Source organism: Pteronotus mesoamericanus, unplaced genomic scaffold, assembly GCF_021234165.1.
Source record: "Pteronotus mesoamericanus isolate MK-2021 breed Mesoamerican mustached bat unplaced genomic scaffold, CSHL_Meso_final contig_179, whole genome shotgun sequence".
In the NCBI taxonomy this organism is placed as follows: Eukaryota; Metazoa; Chordata; class Mammalia; order Chiroptera; family Mormoopidae; genus Pteronotus; species Pteronotus mesoamericanus.
Window position 1 is genome coordinate 4,192,618 of NW_026555075.1, and position 17,966 is coordinate 4,210,583.

Here is a 17,966-nt window from a genome sequence, read left to right on the forward strand (position 1 = left end):
CTAGTAACAGGACTGGCTATGCCTTGAGAAAAAGCACAAAAAGCTTCTTTGGGGAATATAAAATTCAAAAGGACTCTTGCCAGAACTTATACGAAATTTTCTCTCTCCTCTTACTGAATTTGTAAGTCACTATTACAAGCACTGCTACTATTGCATTATTAATGCACTGAGCGGACAGTCACTGAACGTGAAAGGTGGTTAAGGTTTTCTAGTGGAAAAGCACCACTTGCTGTTATCAGCATTGTTAACTACCCGTGGGTTACCTGCAGAACGCTTTGAAGGCAAAGGGATTGGTATTTTTGGTAAACTGAGCATAGGATGAAACTATTCTGTTGCTATGTTCCAGCTGAAAAATATCTACTCTGTCAATAACTTAGAGGTCCTACAGATGACAAACAAGCAACTCTAAATTGTGCTCTGCCATATATCATAGCAAAATTGCCAGCCAACACTCCATTCTTCAACTCTTTATTGTTTGTAATGAGGTACTAAAGGGAAAAAACACAGTTCAATTTTTTGGGATGCTAAATTGAGCCTTCAGAGCTCAGAGTCAGGGGAAAAACTGTTACAGATTTAGTACAAGAGGCAAGATGTCCTTTGTTAAGGAGAAACATGTTTGCAACCACCTAAAGCTCTACAGAAGCACAGAGGTTAGCTGTGTTCTCCAAAGTCCACTATTAATTGTCCCCAGAATCTCAATGATATTCAGAAGACATTGTAAGTATGCCCTTATTTGAAAAATCAAATTTCCTAGGGACTTTAAATCAGTAATTTAAAATCCCTACATAGTAAAAGGAAGCCCTCCTTCTAGGATGGATGGAGAAAAGCAGTATCTTAGTTTCTAGGATTGCCCTTGAAATTAACCAGAGAAAGGGAGATTTGTGTACATTGGGTATAATTTCATAATAATTGTTAGCTGCCTCTCTTTTTTTCTTTCTACCATCACTTTTTTATTGTCAGAGACCAAAAATATCTTTCCCAACTACCTTGTAACTACACTTTTCAGAGATTAGGTCAAAGCAGGTAGGGGTGAATTATCCAATAACCACAGGAAGTTTTTGTCCGCCAGAAGTTTCTCCAATAAAGGTATTCCTTTGTTTTATGAACATCTATTACATTTATTGGGCATTGGTATATGCCAGACCCTGTGCTGGCTCTCTGCAGATGTGACAGAGGACTAAGAGAAGAGTGGTTGCCATCTGGAAACCATCTATTGAGGAAGGAGAAAATGCTAAGAACCCCCTACACAAAGGTTTTAAACTTATAGTGACAAAGCAAAAGGGAAGAAGTAATTTGAGAGAAAAATAAACCTTCAGCCTTAAGAAAATTGTTATTTGAGAAATAGTCACTCAAGATAGTTAATGGAGGTACTATAGCTGGGCTGTGTAACAATATCATAAATGTCCAGGGTAAAGATGGAAAGAGGCTAACCTGTGGAAGCTGTAGGTGCGTGCACTTAAAGAACACACAGGAGTAGAAATTTCTCTGCTCTAACGTACAAAACAAAATGGTGGAAGGGAGAATCTGAGTGGAAGAAAACCTGTAGTTTTTAAAATACAACATTGACAGTGAGTGCATTCATTTGTTTTAATTAACAAGGAAATATGGAGCACGTACTGTATGTCAAGACCTGCGAGAGGTGTTGGGCTCACTGGATAGACAGAAACAAAGCCAACAGACATGCCATTCCCTCCTGCAGTCCCAGGATGCTCTGCGACCAACTGCTTGTGTAGTCTCCCTTTTTAAAAAAATTTTCAAATTGGTTTTGGTTGGGGTTTTTGTTTCATTTGTTTAATTTTAAGGAATTTTTCCCCTCATGAAAACATATTTCTAATTTATAATATTACATAATACCTTTTCCAGAATGGGACAGGGATGAATAAATAAAAATATACAATGGAAATCAATGAGAATATTTGACTTTCTTTAGGTACAGTAATTTTATATTGCAACTTCAAAAGAGCACATGCTATCTTTATAGTAGGAGTTGGAATTTTTTTAATAATATTTATTAAGGTTCTTAATTTCAGTAAAAATACTTAAGGGAAAAATGGCATAGTGCTTAGATACTTTCTACTATCATTGTTTATTTTCTTAAATATAACACAGAAAACTAATAGTAGTTTTCTATAACTATGTAACACACTACCACAAACTTAGCAGCATTAAACAGCACCCACTTATTAGCTCACGGTTCTGGCAGTCAGAAATCCTGCCTGGTGTGGCTGAGTTCTCTGCTCAGCGTATCTGTCACAAGTCTGAAGTCAGTATTGGCTGGGCTGAGTGTTTGTCTGGAGGCTCATTCTCCTTAGCAGAATGCAGTTTCCTGCAACTGTAAGACAGAAGTCCCCGTTTCCTTGGTGTCCCTCAATCGGGGATTTCTGTCAGCCCCTAGATGCTGCTCAAATTTCTTACCACGCAGTCCGCTCCATCTTCCAGCCAGCGATGGCATGTCCAGTCCTTGTGCTTTGAACCTCTGACAACACAATGACAATGACTTCTCTTCCTCCTCCTCCTCCTGGCCTCCTCCTCCCTTTCCTCTTCCTCCACTTCCCCCTCCTTGTCCTTCTTCAAGCTGCCAAAAAAACTCTGCCTTTAAAGGTCTTCCATGATTAGGTCAGGAACACCTGGATAATCTTTCTTAATGTTGTATTATATAACGTAATACAATCGCAAGAGTAAAAGCCATCATACTCACAGAACTTGAGGTTAATCAGAGCGTGTACTCCAGCAATATGGGAAATCTTGGGTCCATCTCAGAATTTTGCCTGCTGCATAGTGCAATATGGTAAGGAAATTCAAAGGATGCAAACGGATATTAAATAAAAATTGAAGCTAGCCCTTTCTCACCTCCTCCAATACCATACCCCAGTAGTACCCACGGTCAAGAGTTTTCTTACATACGGTTCCAGGAAAAAAATTTTAAAAGATACATACTCATCTCTATATTTCCTCTTTATATTTAAATAACCAGGATCTTACTGTGCCTAGCTTTCCTCGTTTACTCTTTCTTGGTGCTCCTTCCTTAGTGGCAAATGTGAGTCTACGTTATTCTCTATCACAGCCACACAGGAGTAGCATTTTATTTCTTTAATAGTTACATAAGAATAAGCAAAGAGATCAGCAATGAATTATCCCTAAGACCAAGACAGATTATTTATTATCCCAAGGACTTTTAAATTGTGGAGAGAGTTTGTATCAGACCCATTGGTCTACTTGAAACGTTCACTTTTCTAAGAGCAAATGGGTTCTCCAGGACTCCCTGTTTTGGAAGAGGATCAACTAATTTTTTTCCAAAGTAAATTTAAATAACATCTGGAGAAAGTGATCTTTGAGATACAAAAAAAGATTTTAATATAAATTCCTCATGTATGAAGGAAGGATACCAAAAAAAGAAAAAGATAAGAAGAAAAAAAAAGGGGAGAGGGGAAGGGGAAGAGGAAGAAAATAGAAAAGCCAAATAAATCAATTAAAGTTAAAATGAAGTTGAGAATTTATTTATACTTCAGAACAGAAATAAAGTTTTACCCTCTGACCATTACCACATCTTTTCTGCAGAGCAACATCAAAGAAATAAAAGTTATTTTCCACAAAAGATGCACTTTTTAAAAAATGAATTTCTTTCTAATTATTGTCATTCTAAAGTTTTAAACTATACTGTTTAATCTATGGCTTTAGAATATCAATTTTTCATATCTGTTTCTTCTAAGTACAAAAAGACAAAGAGACTTTCAGCACCTTTCATTGTTCTTTGAATGGGACTAGACATTAAAAAATAGATTTACATTACTAGTCATAACTTGCAACTTCTGAAGCTCCCACAAAACTCATATATTCAATGTTTTTTCTACTGAAGTGACAAGTTGCTCTGCTTTCATCAGTTTAAATGAAAACACAGAAGCCATGATAATGGCCCCAATTTCCGTAAGCAAAGTTTTCTCTGTGTGAGGAGTCCATGAGCTGAAAGTTTCTCTTCAGAGCTTGGTCCACTACTCTGAAGGGAAAATGAACTATTAAACATAATATGAATGCATATAAAGTTATGAATTTATACTTGAATCATGTGTGATTTGTTCTTAACATGTTCTTAACTTAGAAGTTCTCATCTTCACTATAGGGTGATGTCTTTAAAAAAAAATCTTTAAATGTTGCCTCCTGGGACATGGAGGAAGCACTTTGAATGAAGCAATTGTTGCTGAGACAAATTGCAACGGAAGCGATGAGGAAATCCCATACTACCCTTAGACCTAGGCAAACAGGGACCTTGCACTTTGCTTGCTCAAAGGGAATCCCATGCCTTAAGCCACCTCCCAAAAAATGTTTCGAAGTTTCTTTCCGGTGCCTGGGACCAGCCAGGGCTGCCCGTGTCACTGGACAAAAAGACTCAAATTAACTCAGGACCCTATGGAACCCAGTCTCCAAGTTTGGGGTGTGTTCTTGAATTGCTGCTAAGTTACTTCTAAAGTGCCCTCTTCCACATCCCAGTAGGCAACCTTTGGAGATGTGTTTTTAAGGCATCACCCTGCAGTGAAAATGAGGAAGTCTAAGATTTTTTCCTTTCAGAGTGCCACCTAAGCCTCTACCCCATACAAGGGGGAAACCGGATGTCTCGAAGAGCCTTCAGGAGGAAAGCTCTGCTAGCTAGCAGAGCGTTTCTTTCATCAAGCCACAAGAGTCTGGATGAAATTGGGCCTCTGGAATGGGGCTGTCACGCTGAATTACGGAAACTCACATTTCTGAGAGCTCTGGGATATCAGTGCAATGCTGCCAACCACTAGGCTGCAGCCACATGTGTGATTTGGTATCACCCCCAATCTATAGCAAAAGGAGCACAGTAAATGCAGGTTTACCCTGGGCTGTCACTCCACAACCCTCTCCTCAGGTTCCACATCACGTGTCAGGCTACTTTCCCGGGGGTTACCTCACCCTTCTCCAAGAGCTTTTGAGACCTTTGTTCTCCTGTGCCCAGTGACTCTTCCAATCCATGTCCTCTCTTGCCTTGTTCATCATGTGTTGATGTTGTTCTCTGCCAGGCTGGCTTTAAGCCATGCTGGACAAGGGATGGACATTCCTTGTACAAACGGAGCCACTCTTCTTGTCTCCTATGGTTTTCACCTGTTTTTCCTGGTGGAAGTGGTAGAAGGCAGGGGTAAAGCCAATATGAAAACAGGTCATATTCTAAGAAGGTCATCATTGCTGCTTAAAGAGTTCAAAAGAAGACATAATTGGAAGATGTATCATTCTATGTTGATACTGAACCCTAAATTTGACATGACCAGAAAACAATTTATTATTTACATTTTCCTGCATGTACTAAGTAAGACTTGCATTTGTGGTCATCATCAACTAAGCACAATAACAACTTTTGAGACGGTCATGGAAAACCAGTGTTCCTGACATGACGAATGATACAGACTCATGAGTAATGATGTAACCAGCATTAAATAAATGGTGTTAGAAACTACAGAGGCAAGAAGATCTATATTGTTTTAATTCAAACAGAATCTGAAGAGCTATGGCATTGTGAATAATAACAGCATTGCTACCTTTTTCTCAGGTGGTGAAAGATATGAAATTAGCCAGGAACCATGCATGAGACAGTAAAGAATAAGAAGACACAGTGCCTAGCTACTAGCTACTGAGAAGAATTTTTGCAGGCAATGATTCTACAATAAAAAAAATGTGTAAATAGTTCTACTTTATCCATTATTTGAAAGCTTTATTGAAAATCATCATACCTTACATAGGCCTATGAATCTTATAACACTTTTTTAAGTCAAATTTTTTGTACAGAAGAGATCTTACAATAAAAGATTTGCTTGGAGCCATGGACATCCTCGCGATGGCCCCTGAGGAGGGGTGGCAGGCACATAACTTGCCAATGCAAAATTCCATTCTCTCTCAGAATGGCCGCAGCAGATTTTATGTTACATGATTTGGGAATCTACATGACTTAATTTAGCAAATACTTTGTGCACACAATGAAACAATTACCATTATATGTTACAAAGACTTGGGAACTCTTGTACTGTTTCGTTTTATAGCTATCCTACTTTTCTATTTTTTTTTCCCCCTGCTTGAAGATAATGCTCAATTACTGAGATGTGGCTTATTCACTTAGTAAATTAACTGCATAAAATTAAAATTTTATTTCTAGATTGTCTGACCTCCAACACTGAGTGTTTTTGTATGGCCTCACTATAGCATTAGTTGGTGGAAACTCAGAGAATGCAAATTAAATTTGATGTTAGCATTAAACATTTTAATTAAGAAAAAATATGCTCTAGCAATTATATGAATACATGTTACTATATCCGGTTATTTCTGAAGTATCTAGCTCTTGGATTATCTTTGCCTTTCTTATGGACATATACAATTGAGGTTTAACTAGTTTAAGGCTTCCATTATATCCATGTCTGTTTTTCTATACATCGCCCATGTATGTATCTGCAAAAATACTTACTTTTTAACATGTGATCAATCTACTTAATATCTTAAAAATTATTTGTCTGTTTAACGATTACTTGGCTAAACTCCTATAAGAGATTGACAGCAAAGCTCTAGCTTCAGTTCAAAAATTTTTAGTTTATTTCTAGATATGGGCAAGAAAGAATTAGAAAATGAAAAGCATTAAATTTTAAATCAATACACCAACTCAGAAATTATAAAGTCACTCTATAAGTACTCTTACCACTAATTCCTTACCCTACCAACTTCTGACCTAGAAAAATGCTACTAGCAATATATGAAATAGTCAATATTTTATTCTGATGAGATTTTTAAATTTCTCATCCCATTGATTTTCCTTTTAATAAATATTACAATATGAAAGAAACTAAAACGTTCTAATAACACTACATTAAAATGTAAAATTTGAAGTTCATTTTTATATTTCCAGTTTTCCTAATTATAAAATTTTAGCCCTGGCTGGTATGGCTCAGTAGATTGACCACTGGCCTGTGAACCAAAGTGTCACCAGTCCGATTCCCAGTGACAGCACTGGGTTGTGGGCCAGATCTCCAGTACCGGGCTTGCAAGAGGTGACCACACATTAATGTTTCTCTCCCTCTCTTTCTCCCTCCCTTCCCTCTATCTAAAAATAAATAAATAAAATCTTTAAAAAACATTTTAGACAAACCTTTTGTCAGTACCACCATTCTTGGTTTTAAAAACTTAACAGATTTTTCATTTAGATAGAGATGACTATAAAATGCATGAAAGCCATAGGGAAAATAGCAGGGAATAATTCAGATTTTCTGAAATAATTATTTTTCTCTTGACTCACCAAGTTTTGTTTTCCTTTTATCAAACAGGATATAAAGTACCTAACTTTCAGAAATGCTTCTTCTGTTATCTAACCTTTTCAAGTGTCATGATAATCATATGGCAATTGGGAAAAGTTTTTGAAGAATCATCTCTACTTTCTTAATAATGAATGACAAGTTCCAAGCTATTTTTTTGGAAATTCCACAAGAAAATGATTTATATTCCCTTAAAAAGCAATGACTTTTTTGAAACAGAATCCCTGGGCAAAGTCTTAGAATGTAAAATTCTGTGATTTTTTTTTTTTACACATAGACTATAAATTATATAATATTCCGAAAAAACAAAAAAAAAAAAAAAAAAAAAAAAAAAGGACATTAAAAAAATCATTACCTGACTTTTAGTACTGATCTTCAAGTGGATGCATCCCATTCAAAGGTTAAGTGTTAACAATGTTAGAGCCTTCCAACACAGCAAAAATCACTTGTGAACATTAGGAAATTGAACCAAAATAAACATCAGATGGTTAAACAGAAAATAACAAGCACCTGCTTGCTTTAAAAAAGAATGTTTTAGATTTAATTAAAGGATATTGATTATAAATAAGCAATAGCCTGGTAGAAACAAAGAACTAACTTTTTAGACCAAAATATTATATTGAAAATCAGTAATATCCAATTTGGTGTATCAGTCAGAATATTTGGACAATATGTTTGGTTCAAAACACAAATTTGACGTTTGTGAAGGACTCAAACTCTCACCGTGAAATCATGTATATTCTCCCACCCAACAGAAATAATGCATTTAAAATGTATGATCCTACGTCCTTTCTCATCACCTCTGTTTATGCTCTGTTTTACTAAGCAGCAGGGTCAACCTGACATTCCCTCGCCGACTGCGCCCGTCAGCGAGAATCGCCGTTCATCCAGTTGCTGAATCAGCCCGCCTTTTCACCACAAGCTGGTAGCAATACAAGGAGACCTTCAAATTTTGCTTTTTTTTTTTTTTTGGTCTGGATCGGAATGGGCGCCAAGCCAATGCCTTTAAAACCAGTACAGATTTTCAGACATTTACAGAATCACATTTCTAATTACAGAGGGCCCTGAAAATACACCCCATTTCAGACTTGGATGTACTGTTTGATTCCAAGTGAAAATCTTTTGTTGTGTCTCCCAGATGACGGCCACAAACTAAGGCCATAATAATTATTCCTATTGCGGCAGGACATCATTCTAACTTGAAAAGCCGAGCTTTTAGAAGGAGCGCTATAAATAGAATTAATACTAGAGGAGTACCTAAAATTGGAAGGGAGTAGAAATCAGTCATTGAGTTCAAATTTCCAACCTTCGTGGCTTTGAAACTTGGCCAGCCATGCCCCTGTGTAAGCTGATGGAGAAAAGGCTGCACAGAGGACACTACTGAACTGAAGGAGCTTTTCTACCATTACAAAGGCTGATTACGGGGTAACAGAACAGACTTCAACAATTCATGGGGAACAGTTTATTGTTTTCTGGTGGAACTCTGGTTAACAATGATATTGTTTTGAATGACACATCAGGACAAAAAGAAGTTAAAACATGTGGGCACACTCACTGTCGTAGGTCTTGACACCCTAGAATCAAAGCCTAAGACCGTAGTTCTGATGTGTGAAGTTATCGAAGGGGTGCTTTTCAAGGAAAGCTCCTCGGGGCAGGTACGATAAGCAGGAAAGGGCTGAGAGAAGACGTGGTCCTGTATACAGGCTCGTCTTGACCTACTCCATGGGATCACCTCCCAAAAATAATGATGACCCTCTCCTTTGATGTGAGGTGGCCCGCCATGTGCAGCTCCATATCCATCACTCGTTGCCTGGTTCTAGCGGGTGGATCATAACCACTAGGGACACGCAGTTGGCATCAGCGATTCTCTGAAAGGGGACTGGGGGTGGCCAGTTGTAGGTCATGAACAACCAATACTCACAACAGCTAAAGAAGGGTGCATGGACCTCGAAAAGGGATCCAGTCGGGGCACCCACAGCATCTAGTATACTCACTAATTGTGATTCACTCAGAAATTAAAAAAATCACCTAGGACCCTGTCATATTTTAGACAGACTGTAAAGGGCCACATCTGGCATCAACAGGGGAAGTCCAGGAGATGGAATGGCTGGCCATCTTACCCAGTTGCCTTTAATTGCATTATACCCCATGACTTGTGCTTCTTTTGCTTGTTAGCAGTCTACAGCCTCTGACATAATGTATTCTTAACCTATTTTGGTGCTCTTAATTCAGAATTATTCCTTCTTCCCGCATGAAAGAAAAGCTGCCAGTTTTGAGAATATCCATTAAGTTAAGGGCACAAGGCAGAACTTTAACATTCAACTTGAAGAAAAAACAAATAGACTTTATAAATCACAAAGCACAATTCTTTTTTTTAATGGAAGAATAAAGTTTTCAATTGAGAGATTTGGGGGAGTAGAAAAAAATCTTCCCTAAGGTACAAGTTTTATTGGCATTTCGTGAGTCCTGTTACATGGAAATCCTTCACCCACTAAGAAATGTACACTCGGCTGTGGTTTGTGACCCTTCCTATTTCTCAATTAAAGGCACTAGAAATTCCAAACATGCTACGAAGCATTTTCCTTTCTATCCTCCCAGACATTTTGCTGGAGATAGAGTGACGTGCATTTTTATTGTTGCTTTGTGGTATACTGAAATAGTCAGAACAAATCTGAGCTTTTATTATCCAACAGATAGATAAGAAATAAGAATCCAAGGCTAGATAGCAATAAATTTGGTAGTTTTCACCCAGATGGGTGTTTTGAAACCAAAAAAAAAAACCCAAAAACCCTCAGACACAAAATTCTGCTCTACCAACTTTCCTCCTCTTCATTTTGAGGTGATTAATTTCATGTGGATGTCTAGAGAACAGGCAGACTTTATATTTGAGCTCATTATTAAAACAGAGAAAGAAAGAAAAGATTTGCCTATCTCTATAGGAAAGTCCATTTCTTTCTCTTTTGACTTAATCAAGAAGAGGAGGCATTAAATATAATGGTTTCAAAATCTTAACTAGAAATGCCAGTTCAGCCACAAAAGGCTTTGTCAAAAGGGCACATAGGAATCCATGGGGAGGGTCATCATTGTAATAATCCACCCAGAATGGTGTGATTTTTATACCTCTGAGTCAGATATTTGTCCTGGATTCAGCAGCCAGACAAGGCAGTGGGAGATTTTTTTCTGAAGCAAACAAATCTCCCTGTTTCATACTGATCCAATCTAATTCCAGTCATCCAGCCTACATATTATATATTTCCTATTTTGAGAAAAACATTCCTGGAACAGGGAGTGGGCAGTAGACTCAATTCTAGTTTCCACTAAATTAAGACACCTTACAGATAAGAAAAGCCACATTTTCTGTGGCAGGGAAGAGGCAGTGAAAAAAAAAATCACAAACCAAGACCCAGCGGATGAGAGGAAAATGGCAGATTGACTTCCGGTTAAAGGACAGCTGTAAGCTATTACAAGGCTCCTTCTGGCATTCTCCCTTATTCTCTGACTCCATCCACATCCACAAAAAAATTGTTTCCTAAAAGTAGAGCAAAACTTGCAAGGGATTCTAACCCTGGCCTCATACAATCAAGGCAAGACCCTCAAGTTATAATTAGCTTTCACTAACCCGTTTCTCCAAACATCTTTTTCCCTGGGGGCAATAGAAGTTGTCAGTCAGCATGACCGATTCACTGCCGTTCATATTAGGGCTCAGCGGCCAACCTCGTGGCCACAATTGTGATCTGACCTTCTCCAGAGGGAGTACTGGGGGTCAGCACAGTTTTGTTCATACTCAGATCAAGTTGATAGATCACCTCTGGAGATTAGAATCCTGATTTGTGAAGTGTCAACTTTTGGTTTTATTATTGGTGCAAAGGAATAAGACTTTATGTTTAATATTTGTATTTAGTTGGGAATAAGTGAGAAGGAGAAAAATGTGAAGAAGGGAAGGGGTAAAACCTTACTAAAATTTTCCAGAATTTACAGGGATCTAAGATTAGATTGGTTTTCTAAATTAGCATTAATACAAATTTATCTCTTTATTGAGCCTGAACTCAGTCTCATAACAGAATTTTACCTCTTCAGAAATTCAATTGAGCAAATTGAAAACTAGGTGGACAAAAGCACTAAAGCCAGAATGATAGCCTCCTTGTTAATAGAATTAACTGACTTTTATTTCGGGCTTAAAGATGCCATGTGCAGTTAGGAGTTCAAGGTTAGTATGACATGTTATCAGTGGGACTGAAGCCCAGCAGAAACACATACTAGTTGTGAACCCCCAGAAAATATATTTCTGGGTTTTTTCTCTACTTTTTTCATTTGTAAAATGAGTGTTAGACATAAACCCCACCTAACAGGTTGTTGTATGGCTAAACGAGTAAGTATGTGTTAAACATTGAACAGAGGATCTGGCACATGGAAACAGTTTAAGCAAATGTTGTTTGTTACTATTATCCATTTACTACCGAGGAAAATGAAGCCTTAAAGAGCAAATGACTTTCTCAATGTTACACAGTGAATAATGGGCAGAGCGAGGATTTGAATTCAGGTGATCTAGCTGCGAAGTCCATGTGCATAAGCAGTAAACCTGAACACCTCCCTTACAAGCACGTTTCCCAGCACCCTGCGTGACTTAAACTGGGCCCTTTGTGACATGGCAGAAGCTGCACAGCAATAAGATAATGGTAGCTACTGCAGGCCAGAAGCTTGTGGCAAGAACGTGAGTCTGAGGATAGAATTATCAGTCGTTCCAAGGGCTGATTGTGTTAGGTATTGTAAGGACTCTAGAGATGATTTAAAGAATGCAAGAAGATATGCATAGGTGATATGCAAATACTATACCATTTTATATCAGGGACTTGAGCACCAGCAGATTTGAGTACTGGCAGGGGCCGAGGGCAGGGGCAGGGGGTTGTCCTGAAACCAGTATCCTGCTGATACAGATGGATGGCTGTACTTCATTTCCTACCTTTGCCAACATTGTCCAGAATAGGTGATCAAAAAATCTAAAAATATAATAGTTCCTACAAATGCAAGTGATTTATATCAAAAGGCAAAAACTCCAGATGTCCATACAGCCATACCAACAACATTTCCATGGCCACAGTTTTAAACAGGGGAGGCTCTCAAGATTGATGGACCTTTGGGATCTATCTAAAGATGTTGATTGATATATTTGAGTTCTGTTCTCTTAGATCTTCTGCAAATACCATGGTTTACAGGCTCAAGATAGCTCAGTGACCAGAAGTGCCTCCCAGATGTTGGTGGGTGGCCTCTGAGGCATAATAGAGTGACAGTAGGTTTTTTTGGGGGGGGTGGGGGATGGTTTCAAGGTAATGCTTTGTTTTTGTTTTTTGACTATGAGGAGTTTAAAGCAAAATCATGGAAGGGAAGGGAAGGGAAGGGAAGGGAAGGGAAGGGAAGGGAAGGGAAGGGAAGGGAAGGGAAGGGAAGGGCAGGGCAGGGAAGGGCAGGGCAGGGGAAAAGGAAGAAAGAAGGAAAGAGGTCAAACACAACCAAATGCCTGCCATACAGCACACAGTGGCAAGCCTCCCAGGACTGAGCCAGTTGCACCAATATCATCAGTCTTAGCTTTGAAATAAAAACTCAAGATTTAACAAAACCACATGCCTGATATTCCTCTTTCTTCTCTCTACAGGATTGAGAGACAGAAAAGACAATCCTGCAGAAAAAAAGAAGCAGCTTTGATTCTCTGCACATATTTATTTATGCAGATGGAAGAACACTGTGCGCCAGCCGAGAACTCCTGGCCCATAATGGGCACTCAAGAAATGCTTATTGGATGAGGAGCCTGGGGCTCTCAAAGTGATGGAGACGACATCAGCCCTGCCCAGGAGGGACTTGCAATTGAAAAGTTCTGACACTAACCCAGACAGAAATGGACAGGCAATCCAGATAATGCACTGAGAACTCAGAGCAATCAAATAAATATGTAGCCTGATTTTTTTTTTTAACATCACTTATGTTATAGTCACGGATGACTCAATTCCAAACCATTCTGTGGGTAATCTGAGATCACAGACTATTAAAATGAAGTCACAATACATTTTGAAAAACAGCCTTTAGAAACATAAATATGAAGCCATTTTTGACTGGAGATGAGTAGAATGTTTTTAAAGAACCATTAGAAGGCATGTGTGAGTGAACCTTGCATAAGATTTTTCTTTCAACTCTTATGAAAGGTAAGTAAGATGGGCAGCTAAACTGGTTTCCACTTAGACATAAATTTGATTATTCTGGCTAGCTCAAAAGAGATCTAATGATTCTAATGGGTTTCTTAAACTGCCCTAAGTAGTTCTCCACACTTGGCTATGTCCACAGTCACAACAGATGAGCCTCGTGCAGACGGAAAAGGAGTCAAGTTGGGCAATGTCTGACAAGTTTGCTTCCTGCATTCCAAGATCTGCCACACCAGCTGATTTTAAATCCTAATGTGCCTTGTATGTCCCTTTATGTTAACTTCCCTTAATTTCTCATTCTTCTCCTACGGCATTTCTAAGGTACCTTTCAATGGAGCTCCCTGCACAATCACTTCAGGTTGTTTTCTATTGTTTGAAACTCTTGTGCAAGTCTCCTGGGACTGCTGCACAGGGCCTACTTAAAACTCAGAGGAAAGCCCTAGCACATAAAGAGAGAAATGAGCTTGTAAATGCAGTCTGGAGAGGTCAGACTAAATATTTTGTTAAAGGTGGTCTCAGGAGTAATATTTGTTCATGAGGCAGACATGAACGTTTCCGCTAAGAATCAATAGTGGACCCATTTGCACTATGCTTAGTGTTCAAAGGGTTTCTGTGCATTCATCCCACCTTGCGCACTTTCTCTCTATAAATAAATATCGGTGGCTGTCTGAGTTTCAAAATGCTTCTGCTGGTTGTGTTGTTATCTTTGCCAGAGAGTAACACTGAAAGACGGATGCAGTGCTATCCTTCCTCTATATCCTGTATTCAAGCAAAGATTTTCCTGCTGTGGTAGTTCTGACGATGCTTTGTTTGCCTGCCTTTAACTCCACAGTCTGTCTGCTGCTCTGAAGCCTTTGCTCAGAACAAGCCACCCCATTTCTGCTGGCTGAACCTCCGGGCCATGTCTGCTGATTTTCCCAACATTGCAAAGCTCCGCCGACCATATGATGGGACCCCTCAAGGCCCTGAATATGATACCTTCTGCCTGACACCTTTACATCTGTCATGCTCTCAGCACAAATCTTGGGATCACTGCCTGTATCTCTCTTCCATACTTGTTCTAACCAACAGAGCCCTGTTATAGCAAACAATGCTCAAAAGAGAGAGCGTTATGGCATAGTGGAAAGAGCATGGACAGACCTTTCTTAAATCTCAGGGCTGGCTATTAGCCAGGCTACTTCATCAACCTCTTGTGTCACTTATATGTAAAAAGAGTACAATAATGCCTTGCTCGAATAACTGTTATAAAGATGAAATAATACCCGGAAGGGGCCTGGCCCTTATTGGGCATGCTATAGGATAACCACTGTTACTTAATTCTGATAAAAACTGGCAAATTCTAGAAGCAGGTATCACATTACTTAGGAAGCTAGAGGAATATACATTCCGTAGACTGAGGTCATTTGGCAGGAAGCTTGAAGCCATGCTCATTTTGTCTATTCAACTTTTGAAAAAACAAGCCAGTCTATGATATTGGCTTTTGGGATTTCTCCCCACTTCTCAGTACATCCTTGGAGAGCATGTGAGCTGGTAGAAGAATTCAGTGACAGATTTATGACAATGTGTTGCTGACGAAAATCTTTGACTGGGACAAACTGGAATATGACCCCTTTCTCCTTCAAGTTTGCCATCAATCAGTAGTGCTCTGCCAACTGTATAAAGAGGATCTTAATCTCTTTTCCCCTTGAACATCAAAAAAAGATTAGGAACAATCAAGTTTCTGCTCAATAAGTTCTCAAGGACTTCCCAGCACCTGGAACAAACAGGCGCCTTGTAGGAACTCAGTAGCATTAGATATAAGGAAGAATAAACACATGACTTCACGTGATACCTTACATCATAGTGAAAGAATTTCCTATGGACCTGGAGGCATTGCTGTTGCCCACAAGTTCCTCTTCACATTTTCACATTTTGGACATATCTCTGTAAGATAACACTGGAACTCACCTAACGCCATTTCACTCCATTGATAGAAGGTCACTATCAATACTTCCATGAATGTCTGCACCTGAGTAAACGACGAGCCATTCAAATTTCCAGCTGAACAAGGGCCTTCGCAGTTTGCTCTTATCTATCTTTCCTGCACACCTACAATATTGGCCGTGTAGCAAAGCTCATAGCCACTTTCCCACATTTCATTCTAAAGACAAAGTGGGTTTCCCATGTGTCTTTAAGGAATCATTCTTGATCTCAGCCATAAAATTGGAAAGCTGCAAAACTGACAAGATGATCCCCGAAGGCAGCTGAATCATGGGGTAGATTGAAACCGACAGTTAATTTGTAACAGTAAAAAATAATGATATCATCATAAAACAAGTTTAAGATCAGACTGGGCTCAAACACGCTGCACCCACAGAATATATAGGTGGGTACTGTCAAGCTTAAATAACAAAGCAAAAAGAAACTGAATCTCGCAGCCTCACCAAGCCCATTTATCTGCTTTTTTATGGTACACTAACGCCATCTGCTGGCAGCAGCAATAAAATGCCTAGCATTCTCTAAGTCCTGGAATATTCCATTCTGCAGACTGTTGTTAATTACTATGCACAAGGAAACATATTTTTAACTTCACAGTATCATTGAAATAGTACAAATAAATCAGATCTCCCCAGAACGCCAAACAAATGAAATTGCCCAAAGGGTGTCCTGGTCTGCTGTGCCTAAAAAAAAAAAGCTGCACTTGCTAAGTGTGGAAGTCCTAGAACATTCTCTTTTTATTCCAGAGCTCTCTCCTTTACGCTCAGTCACTTTCCGACTTCCTCCTCTCCAGCTGCCTTCTCTACCCGGCGTCCTACACTCTGCAGTGATAGGCAAAGCAGCAGCCCTCAGCTAAAAACAGCTTTCTCCTGGAGACCGGAAAGGAAGAAAACCATCGACACATCCTCAGGCAAAGCAAAGCTCCAGTAAGATTCGGCAATGAAAGAAAGGATATCCTCGGTTCTCAAAACTCTGAGAACAATATTTCAGCATAGCTTCCTCAGGGTTAAATGCCTTGTGTTAGAGCTGTTTTTCCTAACTTGACAACCAGTTAAGAAATCTTTAGAGGGAGAAGGAATAGAGAGCCTTTCCAGGCCCATAAAATCTAACCACCTACAAAGCCTTATCTAATGTGTTCAGCCTTACCTTTCTAGACTCTTTGTCACTAACATCCCAGAGCTCTGACTTTCTAACCATCAGGAGGGTAACAAAGCTTTAGGAAATAGTCCTCTTCATTATGACTTATTTCTTTTTTCTTTCTTTTTTTTTTTTTTTTTTTTTTTTTTTTGCTTACCTGAATTTAAAATGTTTATTCAATGAGCATATAATAGTTGTGTAATATAATTTATAAAAATTGTTTAAACTTTCATCTATTTACAAATTTTTTTCACTTGCATTTTCACAGTCATGATGAGGTAGTACTTGCTCTCAGATAAAATATCTAGTCCTTATTTAGCAACGATGTAAAAAGATCATAAGATGTTTTCTCTGGGAAGGGGACTGCAGCCTAGCAGCAACAGCAAGTGACATTCTTCAGCTCTGACATGCATCTATGTATGACCAGTCTATTCCAGTTTGAAGGGTATAATGACTCTATACACCAAGCACACTGGGCCAAATTCATTCCCTCCTGAACAGCATCATCCTGGCATCTATCTAAACAATTAGCTCACTCTCCTAAGCATTCTAAGATATGAACTATAGTTCAAAGGCATTCTGCCATTTAGTCCTGATGCTGCAATTTCAGAAGGATATAGCTTACAAGTTAGGTGATTTCTACATAGCAAAGTAAATCCCCATGAGAAATATAGCATTGACTAAAATTTCCATTTAAATTATTTCCTTTAGTACAGATGACCAGTCAATATATTTTAAAATGTCCAAGTCCTGGAGAACAAAATTTTTTTTAATCACTGATATTTTTCGATAATTCAGAGGCATTTTCTTACATTTAAAGCATGAGACTTTACAATTGTGAGAATTTTGTCTGCACAATTTATCTCCAAAAGGTACATCTGATGTAAGGAAAAACCTCAAAGCCGTTGAAAGACGAGATCCTACATGTTCTCATGAGTACTTTGTACTATAAACTCTAGTATCAAGACTAGCATTCTGACGTAATAAATCCATTTCTCGTTTTAGTGGGGTTTAAAACAGCAATTTATAAACAGGGGTCCATGCAAACCTGGATGCACACAAGACTTTGCAGGGCACAAAGTCATGGACACGTTTAAGGGAATCAGATCTCAGATCCTCAGCTTCTACATGGACTCTTTCCCGAAACTAATCTCCCAGAGAGAATGGCTGTGGTGGGCCAGTTATCTTCCCCAACTGCCTTGCACAATCACTCCATTCTGTACAAGGAAATTGTGCCTCTAACCCTACTCTAATCTCACCACAGTGTATAACAGGGATATTTGAGACTGCGCCGGCTCCTGAGGGAGGCGCCTGTAAGGGCAAAGCAGAGAGGCGTTGATAAGAATTACCGATGCACGCT